The 15,456-nt window shown below is 34.2% G+C and overlaps 1 pseudogene; it reads right to left on the bottom strand.

The window, feature by feature from the left end:
- Positions 1-308: 308 nt before the first annotated feature.
- Positions 309-15,456, bottom strand: part of LOC128171439 (talin-2-like) — a 38,650-nt pseudogene continuing 23,502 nt past the window's right edge.

A 15,456-nucleotide genomic window follows, 5' to 3' on the forward strand; every position in this document is an offset into this window, starting at 1 on the left:
TATATACATTTATTTAGTGACAACATTAGATACACCTCTAAGTTAACTGATTTACAGAGTTTTATCTTATGAGTGACAAATAGACGTCATCCATGGATCTAAACACTCTTGATATTGCTAACATTTGGCCCCAAAATCAATCAGTCACATTTTGACCTGGAACAACCTCTCTCCTTGGTAATCTTAAAATTCTTATCTCTGCCTTTGACCCCCACTGTCAAAACAATTATCCCTTACCCCCCTCCCCGGGGGAATATTCTGGATCCGCCCACTTTTCCTTGAAATAAGTTAACAACAAAACAACAAAGTCTTGTACATAAATTTATTTGAACCTGTTATTAAAACTTCATATTTGTAAGCGTCATGATCAGTAACTCTTGATATGCAAATTTTATGTGACTATCACACACATCCAGTAATACATGGAAAAATACAGTACGTAATATACATGGTATAGTAAGCCGACACATGCACACTGAAGAGGTCACAGGTCAGAGTGAATATATTAATAATCATCATTGTTAGCTATGGTCAGCGTGAATATATTATAACGTCACTGTTAGCTAAGGTCAGAGTGAATATATTAATAATCGTTACTGTTAGCTAAGGTCAGAGTAAATATATTAATAGTCGTCACTGTTAGCTAAGGTCAGAGTGAATATATTAATAATCGTCGCTGTTGGCTAAGGTCAGAGTGATTATATTAATAATCGTAACTGTGACGTAGGTCAGTGAATATATTATCATCCGCTGTAACCAAGGTCAGACTGAATATTTTCATTATCGCTATCGTTAGCTAAGGTCAGAGTAAATATATTAATTTTCTACATCTCAGCATCATTTTTCGTCGTTATTTTATTTATGGCAAATTTGCAATTACAAAATGTACGATTTTGTTGACACAAAATTAAATAATTTCTATAATCTTTGACTAAACAAATTATGGGTTGTTTCAAAATAATCCGTTAATGACAAAATATTGATAACAAAATCCATAATGCTAGTCTATAACGTAGATATTTTGATCATGAAATACGAGTTTATCGACTACATGATGTTCTTCTCGGATAATTCAAATTCTATAAGATGATGTTTGAATTGGTTGAATAAAACAAGAGAGATAACTCTGGGTACAGAACATGCTGTAGTTGTATGGTTCAATGGTTTGTTATACAGGAGTCAAACAGGATCTGTAGTGTACCCCTGGTGAGGGGGAGGCCATGTTATATATGGTCTGTAGTGTACACCTGGTGAGGGGGAGGCCATGTTATATATGGTCTGTAGTGTACCCCTGGTGATATTGATTAATGCTGAGGGTGTGGCTACGTTATATATGGTCAGTATAAATACAATATACCAATTTTATATAGGAAACAAAAGTTTACTACAAATATTGTGTACGATAGAGAATGTAGAAAATTACACAGTCGTCATCATAATAATTATACAATAATCATAATATTAAACAGAATAAAATATATATCGCTTTTATCAAAAACTAAACACGACTAATACAAAATACACACATAAAACAGTTCAATACGCAGCACTGGGTATATGTGTAGGACTAGCGTGGTACACACCAAATACTCGCGGATTTACTCGGTTAGTGGAAGCCTGGCATCAAACACAGAAATCAAATCAAGGTTTTTCTCATGAAATTATCAATTAAAACTCTGACTAAAATCAAGCGTGAATTGAAATCTCTAAACAGCAACAAAACAGGGGAAGAAACCTGGTTAATTTTCACTCAAACTGTGCTGATAAAGCAAATTTCTAAGTCGACATAAAAACAGGACTTGAATACAACATCTGCAGTACATGGATAGTACAAATACATATACATATCAAAGAATAAGTAAGCTATATCAGTCTTTATATTGTATATAAGTATTGCATATCTATCATTTGTAACACCATATCATCTATCATTTGTAACACCATATCACAATTGGCTACCTTAAAACAGTGTAGATTTAATCTATCAGATTCAGAAAACTTCATGTTTATATTCTTAAAAAAAAAAACAAGTCTGCTTGCAGAGAAAAATCTAAAAATAATCAAGTGTCGAATAACAACTGCTTCTATTTAAAATAGATAAATGTTTGCACGGTTGGTAAACAATTCTGTAAAATCCTGTACAATATGTGACATAACTGGTTTAACACTTAATCAGCAGCTACATATACATATGATATGATTATTGAGAATCCTTTCTTTCTGAGTCTCTTTCTTCTCAATTCCAAATTTCTGTCCTCTGAATACATTATCCATCATTAATCATTCTAAGTATACAAACTTACACATCTATATTGAAAAATCACACCCACAAAAATGCAACCCTAACCCAGATCTCAAACACTCTCACTCCCTTCAAATTCTAAATCACTTAGATGCTTGTCACCTTGACCTTCACAAGGACAGCTGACATGGAAGCCATTATGACATCACAAGACACGTGACAGGCACTATACGCATTATACAGTTAAAGCTGGAGCATGCGGTGTTAGAAGGCGGATGATGAGTCGCTATCGTGGCCCGTGTCTTTGTACCGCTGTTTACGGAACTTGGCCAGTTTCTCTCTGGCTTCGATCCATTCTCTCTCCTTCCGTAACATCTCCTCTTGAATTTGTAGTTCCTGTAAATTTTTAGAGAAAAGAAAAAAAAGTTGTTTATATATGAGGAGATGAGAGACGAGATGGTAATGGTGAGGATGATACGCTAACATGCAAAGAGACCGAGGCAGTCAGTCCAAGAATACACAGTGTGACAATCGAGGGGGGAGGGGGCTCAATACCTCTGAGACAGAGGAATTTGGACACGGTTATAAAATCTGTCTTTAGATTAAAAATTAAAATTAAAAAATTCCCCATGTCATTAGACTAGTATACATTACTTTATTCTATACTAATTATCGCCAAACAGAAAAGAACTTTTTTTCAAACAAAATTTTACAGCCCAGAAAATTACCCAACAAAAGTAAAAGAATTTTTTTGTTATAGGGTAAAAGAACAAGGGTTAATGAGCCCGCGTTTCGCCCCCATCACACTGTGTTATCTAGACAGCCGTCTGGTCGCGTTTCTCCGCCAGTTTCTCCTTCAGGCGCCTTGCATCCTCAAGCTGCTTCTCCAACAACAAAATCCTCTCTTGGGCCTCAATTTGCTAAAAATAGCAACAAGACATTGATGACTTTTTGACTTAAACACATCAACTGAGCTTTATCCTCTGACGTTATTTCTTTCTTTTTCTTTTTTTTATTGCTGAATATAAACTTTGCAAAATGTATGTAAAATTTCATTATCTTAACATTAATTTTAGCACACAGCTCTTTTTATGAATTTTTTTTTGTTAAATGAAATGAATCATTTCTTGAATTTATTTACTTCAAGAGAAAGAGAAAGAAAAAGATTGAATTGGAGATGGATTACAAACAGTCAAAAAGTAATCATACCTCTACCTCCACAAACTTAGTTCTAAGTTCCATAATAAAATTGTTTGATGTTTGTTGTTGTTATTGTCAGACGTTATATATGTGTAGCATTGCTAATTATTCTATTATAACCTCAGTTTGTGGTGTTTGAACACTGTGCATTAGATTTGTATATATTACGTGAGACTCTTGTTGGAGTCTGTCATATATGTACACAGTGTGTCATGTGTGATTCTAATTTGAATACTGTAAACGTGTTACATTTAGCTGTGTATTCTATTTAGCATGTTTGGCAGAAGGCGGCTTCTGCTTAATGAAGTACATTGCTCAATGCCATGTATATACGTATAGAATAGCAACATTCAGGAATATGCTTAAATTGTTCAAAAACTTTTTTCCACTAAATATCATACACGCCGAATATAATGTGTTTACAGTAGCACATATCATCATGTTAACAAATTACATTTAATTAGAATCCTGAAAGAAACGAGAAATGAAACCAGTAATGACCTCCGGTGACTCCTGGCTGTAAAGTGAGGTCAAATTTAAGAGGTCAAAGGTCATCAAACACCAACTCATTCTGACAATAAATTCAAATTCACAGGTGAAAATCCCCGAAAATTGAAACATCGTTAGTTGTTTTCTTAGTTACATTGCATGTAATTTATCAGTTGTTAGTGTGTTAATTATATCTTAAGTATAATCACTATATCTATAATCACTAAATTGTATGTCATGAATTATTAATGTGTTTATTATATCTTAAGCATAATCACTATATTTATAATCACTATATTGTATGTAATGAATTGTTAGTGTGTTAATTATATCTTAAGTGTGTTTATTATATCTTAAGCATAATCACTACATTTATAATCACATTATTGTATGTAATGAATTATAAGTGTGTTTATTATATCTTGAGTATAATCACTATATTGTATTTAATTAGCAGTTAGTGTGTTAATCATATCTTAAGTATAATTACTTTATATCATATGTAATTAGCTGTTAGTGTATTAATTACATCTTTTAAGTATTTTCAGCATATGTGCTATATCTGGACATATATAGTATATTATCAATGATACGACCATACAAGTTAGCGTGGAGTCTGTGATGTGGATGTGTAAATTTACATGTTTGAAAGTAGTTTGTGTCAATACTTGTTATAGATATTACCTATTCAGGAAAATATTATAAAAATCTTAAGTGTATTGTGGTGAAATATACAGTGTTAATTATGAAATATACAGTGTTAATTATGAAATATACAGTGTTAATCATGAAATGAATTGATAAATGTATAGATTAGGAATACTTCATGCAATACACTAGTAACGTTCATATTTATCCCATGTTCTCTTGCAATACTTGGATTTCATCAATACTTTGTAGTTTCATTAGTATTCGTGGACATAAATTTTTGTGGATTTAATGAAAATCACAGTTACATAGATATGTAAACTCCTGGCTAATAATCCAATCAAGTCTACTTGTTATTTGATTTTGCACTTTACTGAAAATTTAACTTCATGAATCATCTCAACTAAATGAAACTAAATCAAAATTGGTAATTAACGAATGCTGATGAAATGACACTGTACAAGTTTTTAATATAATAGTAGTAAAGATCAGGTACAAACATGGAATAAAAATAATCCTCTAAAGTCAAGGATGAATATGGTAAACCAACTCATATTTGCAATCAAGAAATGTTAAAGAGATTAGAAAATTCCCAATCATTGTCAATGGTCTTGTCACAAACAACAAGTCTTTTCTGGATTTCATTTTTTCAGAAGATTGCTTTTTCGTAAACTAGACAATGAATGATTAATCTAAAGGTAAGTTTCTATATTGCTATTCATCACTGTGATTGACAGATGCAAAGACAAGTTGGTTTTCAGTTTAACATTGTATACAAGAACATAAATACAAATACATGAAGAAATATACAACACACAGTAAGTGGGCGTGTCTCACCTGTTTGATCCCGCCCACTTTACGTGAGTCGACTGCCACGTTTATATCCTCGTCCTCATCTCTCTGCTTGGCCTGCTGGGCCGCCTTCACCAGGACCTCCGTGGCACGCTTCACCGCATTACCCGCCGCCTACAGAAATGAATAGTAACAAGGTCATATCAAGGTCATTTATTGATCTAATATTGTAGCTAGGTCAGATATTGATCATATTAAAATCAACCAAAACTCTAAATCAATACAAGGTCAAATCATGTCATCTGTTCATCTAGATCTTGTGTTGTTTCAACATATTAAAGTGATAATGAAACTTAAATGCGCCATTTGATTAAAAATAAGACCATGGTCATTTCCTGGCTATTCCGCAAAAATAAAAGTGACACATGGCAATTAATTAGCAAGGTAATTAAAAAGAAAACAAGGCTTTTACCTGGAGGCGTTTCATGGCGACTGAGTCTGGGTCGGCCTTGACCCTGCAGGCGACCAGGAGATGGGCCGTCGACCCCGCGACCTCTTTGGCTGAAGCGATGAGTCGCTCCTCTGTAGCATGACCTTGAACCATGGCATTGGCCGACTCGCACAAACTGTGAGTGGCAGCAGCTACCATCTTAGCCTGTGGAGTATCAAAAACAAAGCTTAAATCAGTGGAGTATCAAAAACATAGCTTAAATCAGTGGAGTATCAAAAACATAGCTTAAATCAGTGGAGTATCAAAAACAAAGCTTAAATCAGTGGAGTATCAAAAACAAAGCTTAAATCAGTGGAGTATCAAAAACAAAGCTTAAATCAGTGGAGTATCAAAAACATAGCTTAAATCAGTGGAGTATCAAAAACAAAGCTTAAATCAGTGTGGAGTATCAACAACAAAGCTTAAATCAGTGTTGAAACGCAATGTTTTGTACTAAAATAGCTCAAATCAATGGTTGCATTGGAAAGAAGAAGAATCAATAAAATTGTGCAATGATTTATCTTTCTGTGTCAGCAAACATACAAAATCATTCGCGATATTCAACCATTGAAAAACTATTTGCTTCTGGATTTTTTCAGAAGTATATTGTATTTAGAATTATTTAAGATACTATTAATTTGTATATTACTGAATTTAAACAACATGCGCTCATTGTTTGTTTCCCATCCAGTTAAGTCAGAGACTTTCCGCCAATATAAGCCCCTCGGACCATTTACTTACCGCTGATATAAGCCCTCCGACCATTTACTTACCGCCGATATAAGTCCCTCGGACCATTTACTTACCGCTGATATAAGCCCCTCGGACCATTTACTTACCGCTGATATAAGCCCTCCGACCATTTACTTACCGCCGATATAAGTCCCTCGGACCATTTACTTACCACTGATATAAGTCCCTCAGACCATTTACTTACCGCTGATATAAGTCCCTCGGACCATTTACTTACCGCCGATATAAGCCCCTCGGACCATTTACTTACCGCCGATATCAGCCCCTCGGACCATTTACTTACCGCCGATATCAGCCCCTCGGACCATTTACTTACCGCTGATATAAGCCCTCGGACCATTTACTTACCGCCGATATAAGTCCCTCGGACCATTTACTTACCGCGGATATAAGCCCCTCGGACCATTTACTTACCGCGGATATAAGCCCCTTTGGACCATTTACTTACCGCTGATATAAGCCCCTCGGACCATTTACTTACCGCTGATATAAGCCCCTCGGACCATTTACTTACCGCTGATATAAGCCCCTCGGACCATTGGCCGTCATCGTCCAGTATCTGAGATTTGTGGTATGTTGCTCCAATCTGTTATAACAACACAGCAACATATTATTACAGGTATATGTTATTACAACACAATCAGTTTATTATTACTTCAATAGTCAGTGGAATCATTTGACTTCATTGGGTATCCCATCATTTGTTGCAGATTGATATTTTCATTAGTTTAATATTTGAAAAAAACTCTAAAATTATTCTCATAAGATACTTGGATTTTTTTTACCAAAAATATTGTGTCTACATAATTCTTTTTCTCCCAAAGTAACACTGAGAATGCCTCAACTCAATATTCATTAAATCTGATTTCTATCTGGCAAATCTATCAATACCAGTAAGTTGTTTGTTCTTAAAAAAGCTTCAACTGATTATTCTAAATACAGCAAAGTTGTACAAGTTTCTGTTAAAAACGATGCCCCAGTCTTTAACCTCTGTAAACATGATGGAAACAACAGTTTTCTTACAGGGCTTAATAAGCCATGATTAATGTTAATATCTAAGCTTCAACAGCAAAACAAAATTTCAACATCAAATATGTTATTCATCTAAGAAACATGTTATTTCAAATTTCTTTTTTAAAGCTGAAGAAAATTATTCATATAACTCATGATAAATATCAGAATTCCCAGTCTACAATAGGTCCCTCTACAATCGATAATTATCAATTATAAATCGATATAATGATTTTATGTAAGTACTTGTGTGAATTTATCCACAGTTTTATAATACCTTGAAAGATAGATATATCAATTCAAATATTTGAGTTCCCATGAATAAATCATAAACCACATATATATATATACCAGCACCAAGATATAGAGGAGTTCCACAGATGTTGATATTCTTACCAATAATGAGAGAAAACAAAAGTTTGTTTACCCATACAGATAAATACAATTTGTTTACAACCCAAGAAGTTGTTGGTACCATACTTCCTATATTATAGTAATTTATATATGATATATTACCTATCCTTAAATAAAACTATAATGTAAGGTCACCCAGAAGAAAGAAATATTACAGGTTTTAAGTACACCTTAACTGGTTTTCAGTATTTAAGTAAGAGAGTTATAAGTTACATGATGAAGTTTACACGCCTATAACTTGTAATTACATGTAACACTAATGTAATAAATCATTACAGTATATTTCCTGTAATCTGTAATACATCTACCTTTTCCAGCTCTTTTATAACCTGTCAATTGTTTACAGTGTTACACAGACACAATACAACAACCATCAAATTTGTAATTCTTTAAATTTGGTCAAGTTTAAACTGTTTTGTGTATCCTTCCCCTTCAATCATTATCAGAAGTGTGTAAATTAAACTGAGAGATTTTACTGCTCAAAGATAGGATGTGTTTTTTGTTTGTTTTTCAATTCATCATACAATGTAAATATAATACAATAATCATTACAATTCCTATTACAGTTCTCAATAATTATTTATAAGTAATATTTTAAGATATTCTTTAACTTTAAAACTAGATAAATGTGATTTATGAAGATGACATTAATACTCTCTATCAATGAAGCATAATTCTGATATGAAATCATTCTTTGGCCTTTACAGTAATGGAAGGTTAAGGTCACCCCCCCCCCCCCCCCCCCCCCCCTCCGGGTTAAGACAAAAGTTAACACACAGATTTCTGTGGTATTTCAATAAACTGTTGCTTAAACTTAAAATATAACCACATCACAACAGAATCACACCAGTGTCAAAATGGAATTCAAAATGGTGGTCAAAAGCAGGTACAAAGTATAACCAATGGAAATTGGTAAATCAAATGTCATGTGAACAAGTTGGGTAAAAATGGATAGATTAGCGTTCACTGCAAACCTTTCTTTTAAGCGTTGCTATTTTTTTTAGCTTCAAACCCCCTATCCCTGTCATAATGAATAATGTTTGTGTACACAACGAAATCCAAAAAATCTAAGTTCTACATTAACCATAAAGAAAAGTCCTCACTATTCTTAAACTAAATTTTGGAACTAAGTTAGGAATATTGCAAAAAAATTGTCTCCTTTAAAACTAAACATCTTGAGACAGATTTATTTGAAATTTCCTTTTTCAGGCTATAATTTTGAGTAACATCAGATTTCCAATGTTTTTAACTAAAGCACAAACTTCTGAATTTTTTACAAATGAAATAAATGGTAACCTGAAAAATAAACCATAACTTGTCTGAGATACAGATAGTTTCCAACAGACATTAATATGGTGAGAGTTATTTCCCTTTGGCTGCCATTTTGGATATTAAAATTATTGACCAAATAGAATAACAAGTCATAGAGGTAATCCAGAAGACAAAAATCTTAACAATCTATAAACACTTTCTGTTGAAGTCCCCAAAAAAGATGAAAATATTTTATATTTGATATTACAGCTCAAATTGTCTAAATTTTGTCAAGTGACAAAATATGCCTGTTTTAATATGACAGCAAGGGGAACTAACTCAAAATATATTAAAATCATATGAAGTCTATCTATACTCAAATTATAAGTCCCCAAAAGTGCAAAACAAGAATATAAAGTGTGTGTAGAAATAATGAGATAATACACCCAGTTGTCACAATACAATTGTGGAAGCAAGAAAGCGCAAGGTTGCCATGGTTACATCAATATTGTTTACCTCTTTGCGCGTGCGAACCTGAAACAGGAGAGAAGAACATGCAAGAACGAAATGAAACACAGAAGAATTAATGCATCGTCCAATGAAAATTAGTCACACAAAAGGTGGTCAGGTGAATATATACAGATCAGATCTAAGCTGACAGAATCCGACCCATTGTCAGATTGACCAATCACAATTTGTGTTACAGCACAGTCTAGGACACATTAACATGCCATGATGTAGAACAAACAATATTATAATGTCAAATTACTCGTCATACTATTTTTGAAGTTCACTAGATTTCTTAGTAAAAACATTTACCATGCATCTCAGAGAGACTGCTAAGAATAGATATTTCAAGCCGGCAGGTAAGTTTATTCATGGCATTAAAATTTGAAAATGTTATCAAAAGCATTTGAAATATGTTCATGCCTTGTTCCAGATTTCTTATTTATGAATCTACCATGCCTTGCAGACTTTACTTGACTTCTAAATCATTAATTATGACATATTGGTTCAAACATTTCTCTACAGACAGTTACAAAAGTTTACCCAGGCATTTGTCATTACCACCTACAGTACAGTCCTAAACTCAATCCACTGCTGGCTTACCTTTCCTTGCGCCACAAGTTCTCTTTGTGCGGCCGACGCTGACTTCACCAAGGCTGCCGTTGCCGAGGCGATAGATTTGGCTGCCTCCAGAATTTGCTCTTCAAAGTTTAGACTCATGTCTGCTTCCTGCAATACATCAATAGGAAAAATGTGAAATATGCCCAAAACACTCAATGTTTTTCCTCTTCAAAGTATGCATAATAATCTTTAATTCAGATGTGAAGGGTTACACTTATCAATTAATTCATGGTTCAGGAAAGTGATATTTGAGGTGTTTGGAATGAAATACATGATATTTTAAATCCTGGTGTAAAAACATATTCGTCACTCCTAGTATTCATTCTGCTATGTTCCATGACCCTCAACTGAATTCCACAGATCACTGATTAAGTTTTTACAACTTATTCTCCAATGTACAAACAGATGTGGTACACTCTCTCTTCTGCTGACCGGTGCAGGCCGTAGTGTTGACATGTCTGATATTTGGTGGGACTTGATTTCACTCACCAAATATATCAAACATATCTCACCACAGCTCACTCAAAATATCTCACTCGACAAAATATCTCACTCCAAAGACATCTCTCATTAATCATCTTCCCAAAGCTCACTCAAAATATCTCACTCTATAAACTGCCTCAGTCCACAGACAATTCTCACAGAATATCTCGTTAGGGATCTCTTTGACCAAAACTTTTGTTCATTGAATTTATGACTGAGACTATCCCTCCACAAATATCTCTAACAATCCAACCATACAATGTCTCAAACCATGACTCACTAAACCATACAATGTCTCAAACCATAACTCACTAAACCATACAATGTCTCAAACCATGACTCACTAAACCATACAATGTCTCAAACCATGACTCACTAAACCATACAATGTCTCAAACCATGACTCACTAAACCATACAATGTCTCAAACCATGACTCACTAATCCATACAATATCTCAAACCATAACTCACTAAACCATACAATGTCTCAAACCATAACTCACTAAACCATACAATGTCTCAAACCATGACTCACTTAACCATACAATGTCTCAAACCATGACTCACTAAACCATACAATGTCTCAAATCATGACTCACTAAACCATACAATGTCTCAAACCATGACTCACTAAACCATACAATGTCTCAAACCATGACTCACTAAACCATACAATGTCTCAAACCATAACTCACTAAACCATACAATGTCTCAAACCATGACTCACTAAAGCATACAAGGTTTCAAACCATAACTCACTAAACCATACAATGTCTCAAACCATGAGTCACTAAAGCATACAATGTCTCAAACCATAACTCACTAAACCATACAATGTCTCAAACCATGATTCACAAAAGCCCAGTTTTTCTATTGAAATATTTCATTCAATTACAGACATAACTTTATTGAAAATCTCAACGAACATTATTGAAATCTGAATGAAATTTTAAAATTGTTCAATGAAGCAATCTCAACATAACTCATATTAACGGGAATGATAACCATCTCATTTCAACTGATTTCACCTAAACCCAAGCATCTCAACAGATTTTATTCAACAGAGAAATCACATACATCTCAACACAAGCTCACTGAAAATGCCAAGCGGAACCATGTTCACATAATTAAAAGTTGACATTGTAATGTTCGGCTCACATTCCTAAATCAAACATCTCATTGTTACTCAAAGAGCCCTGTGTGAAAGCTGTAGCAGTTAAAGTCAATACAACCAACTCTGCCTTTCTTTACAACAAATACTTTGGCTTTTTTGTGGTACAACTTATGTTAGTTTTATGGTGACGGATTGACTTTCTTCTATTAGGCAAGTCCTTCTGTTTGTTTGTTCTGATGTAGTACACATACCTTTGCCTTTTTGCGTGGTTTGAGTTGTGACAGTTTCTGTGCGGCAGCTTCGATGGATTTGGCCGCCGTCAGGAGCTCGCTCTCGGCGATCACTGTGGGGTCTTCGGGATCCACCCAGTCTGTACCTGATAAAGTCAGAGAACACAGAATCAAAGGACTGAAAGCACTCACAGGTAAGCAAAATCAAGGGCTTGAAAGTACTTAATGGCAAAATGATCCTAGAAACTTCTATTTAAATATTAATGAATGATTTTCAACAATGGTTTTGATGCGGAAATGATAAAACAATTGCTGCTATTTTTTCCAACTTTCAATCAGCAAGGTTTTTCTCAAAATTTCTTCTAATTTTTTTCTCCTCAAAATTTGTTAAAACTTTTATTTCTGCATCAAAAGCCCTCTGCATGAATACAAAGTATGAAATAATTATATTACCCTGTCTTTGTAAAAGTAATTGACTAAAATCTAAGAAATGTGGGAATTTTTTACAATTCCTACATTTCGCGCTGAAGAAAACAATACATGCAGGTAATTACATCCTTGTGCATGGATATATAGAAAAAATAAAACAAGTCATACATGCTTGATATCATACTCAGGTTCATGCTGGTAACTCGGTAACAAATGTTACACTGCATCTAACAAACAAGAAATAAACTGGGGACAAAGTCTAATCTAATCACTGACTGCAAACATACAATTTAAAGAAATGAAACTCAGGTTTGCTTTTAGGGATATACATATTGTTTGATCTAATACAGTTGAGGTATAGGGATTTTTCTGTATGTGGAACAATTGATGCATTATACATAAGAATTTACATAGATGACTCGGTACTAACATTATAATTCAGGAGGAATATAAAATGGATAATGATTGTAAGCTGGAATCTAAAACTACTGTAAATTCCTTATTTTTTGTAATGGTTTCAAAACTGTCTGAAAAATAAGACTGATTTGAAAAATCTTTGAGGACTGCATCTCATGATTGTACGTGGAAATTAATTCCTTGAGTTTAATTAGGAATTTACAGTATTTCTCAACGGAACATTCTGTGATACAATGTCCTTGGTTACAAATTATATACAACTTAAACCTGTCTGTCAATCTTGCACTACACATAGATTTTATATATTCCACAACAACTTGATACAATGTCTTGGTTGAAACAACATTTATAACACTGTAGGCTTCATTAACAGCATACTGTATACAGGGAAATATTCGCCCCCGTTTTTCGCCCTTTTGCCCTCGCTGTCAGTGTGCCAATTAAAGACTGGGCAAATATAGATGTTCCAAGTTATCTCTTTACTACGCAATCATGTTTGGGCAAATTTCAGATGGGGCGAAACCATTTGCAAGTGTAGAAGGGCGAAAATAACACAGGACAAAAATAACCCTGCATACAGTATTGTATCTTAGGGCTTACACTGAACACAATGCATGTTAACCATTACATGGGGAATTCCAGTGAATTATCCAATATTATAATGATGATAACACAGCTGGACTCCCAGCTTGTATGGACTACATTAGGCATGCCCACATAGAAGTCAGAACTGCATTTTACAATAGATCTTGAGACTTATAATCAAACATATTTATCTAAGACACTTGATGACTAAACATAAAACTTTGTATACGTGATATAGAAATTAAAAAATAGTTTGGAACAAAGAAACAAATGGCTTTATCAGTACTTCTAATTGATAACATAAACCAATTTTATTGTTGGCGACGACTAATGTTCACGACCAAGCCTTATTTAGACTGGTGTTGTTATAACAATCGTATGACAAGGACTGGGTTTGCGCCAAGAAAATATTCATGACAATGAGGCTCTTGCAAACCTAGCCAAATTTCTCGCACGCTAATAAAAGTTGGTTTACAGCGATCATTCCACAAGAGTGAGATGTTTTAAGACCAAGTCAAAGAGTTCCTTTGTAAAATGCAGCCCAGAACTTTCTTACACTAAAGTCCAACTTTTTTCTTAATTTTTTAAGACAAAGAAAGTCAGAGTGGCTGTCTGAGGTCATTCATGATGCAGGAGGTCACATGTGTCAAGTTTGCTTTAAATCAAATAGGGTCAAAAGGTCATACATAATCACAGGTCAAAAATAAAGTCAAAGATACAATGATGTAAGGTCAGAGAGAGGCGAGGTCAGAGTTACATAGGATCAAATGTGTTGAGTATGGTGTAAATCACCTAAGGTCATAAGGTCATTCTGACATCTCTGGTCAAGGTCACACAGATGTAAGGTCAGAGAGAGGAGACAGGAGTTAATGGAATCTACCCGGACTGTTAGTCACGTGATTGTCTGGAGCCTATTTTGGGGGAATTGGACTGTAAACACAAATTGCTGCATTAACAGGAAAACTTTTAAATCAAAATTACAAGGCAATTTTGAACAGCAAATCAAAATAAAAGCCTTTTATAGGACAATTTCTAAAAGCCAATGAAAATGATTTGACAACTTCCAATAGCCAAAATAAAAAAGATTTTTTTTATTGTATAAAACTTAAATGATTTTTAATGGAGGCTAAATTTTGTGTTTGCTCCGAGAGAAAAGAAACCAGCACAACTTGTTTGATAAAGAACTTTATCTACACATCACATATCATGGTAGGTCATAACTCTCTAATCCAATATCTCAGGTGTTAATTTCATTGGTAACAAACTCTAACCCAATATCTCAGGTGTTAATTTCACTGGTCACAAACTCTAACCCAATATCTCAGGTGTTAATTTCACTGTTAATGCAGCACTTTTATTCCTATCCTACAATGAAAGCATTCCTCTTTTGTTTTCAGCGGTTGCCATGATTACCTTTCACGATATGGGACCATCTTATCTCTTTGGACGCTAGTTTGAAAAAAACAAAGTGTCATCAAATTATGGAGGGACAAGTTTGACAAGGGGGTAGGAGTACCTTCCCCCCAAACACAAGACTGAGGGGTAAACAATGCAGCACGTTTCTCATGCACACGAGACAATACAGGTAAAATACAGGTAAATACAGGTCAAATACAGGTAACAAAGAGTAACAGTTGTTGAATCCAATACATGTCTATCCAATCATCAGATCTCTGTGCCCAAATGCAACAGTTATTCTTCTGAATATATGTTTCTCTCTTTCCCAATACTCAATATAAGTGTATAGATATTGTAATGGTGTGTAATGGTTATTTTCAT

This window comes from Crassostrea angulata, chromosome 2, assembly GCF_025612915.1.
Source record: "Crassostrea angulata isolate pt1a10 chromosome 2, ASM2561291v2, whole genome shotgun sequence".
NCBI classification, from domain to species: Eukaryota; Metazoa; Mollusca; class Bivalvia; order Ostreida; family Ostreidae; genus Magallana; species Magallana angulata.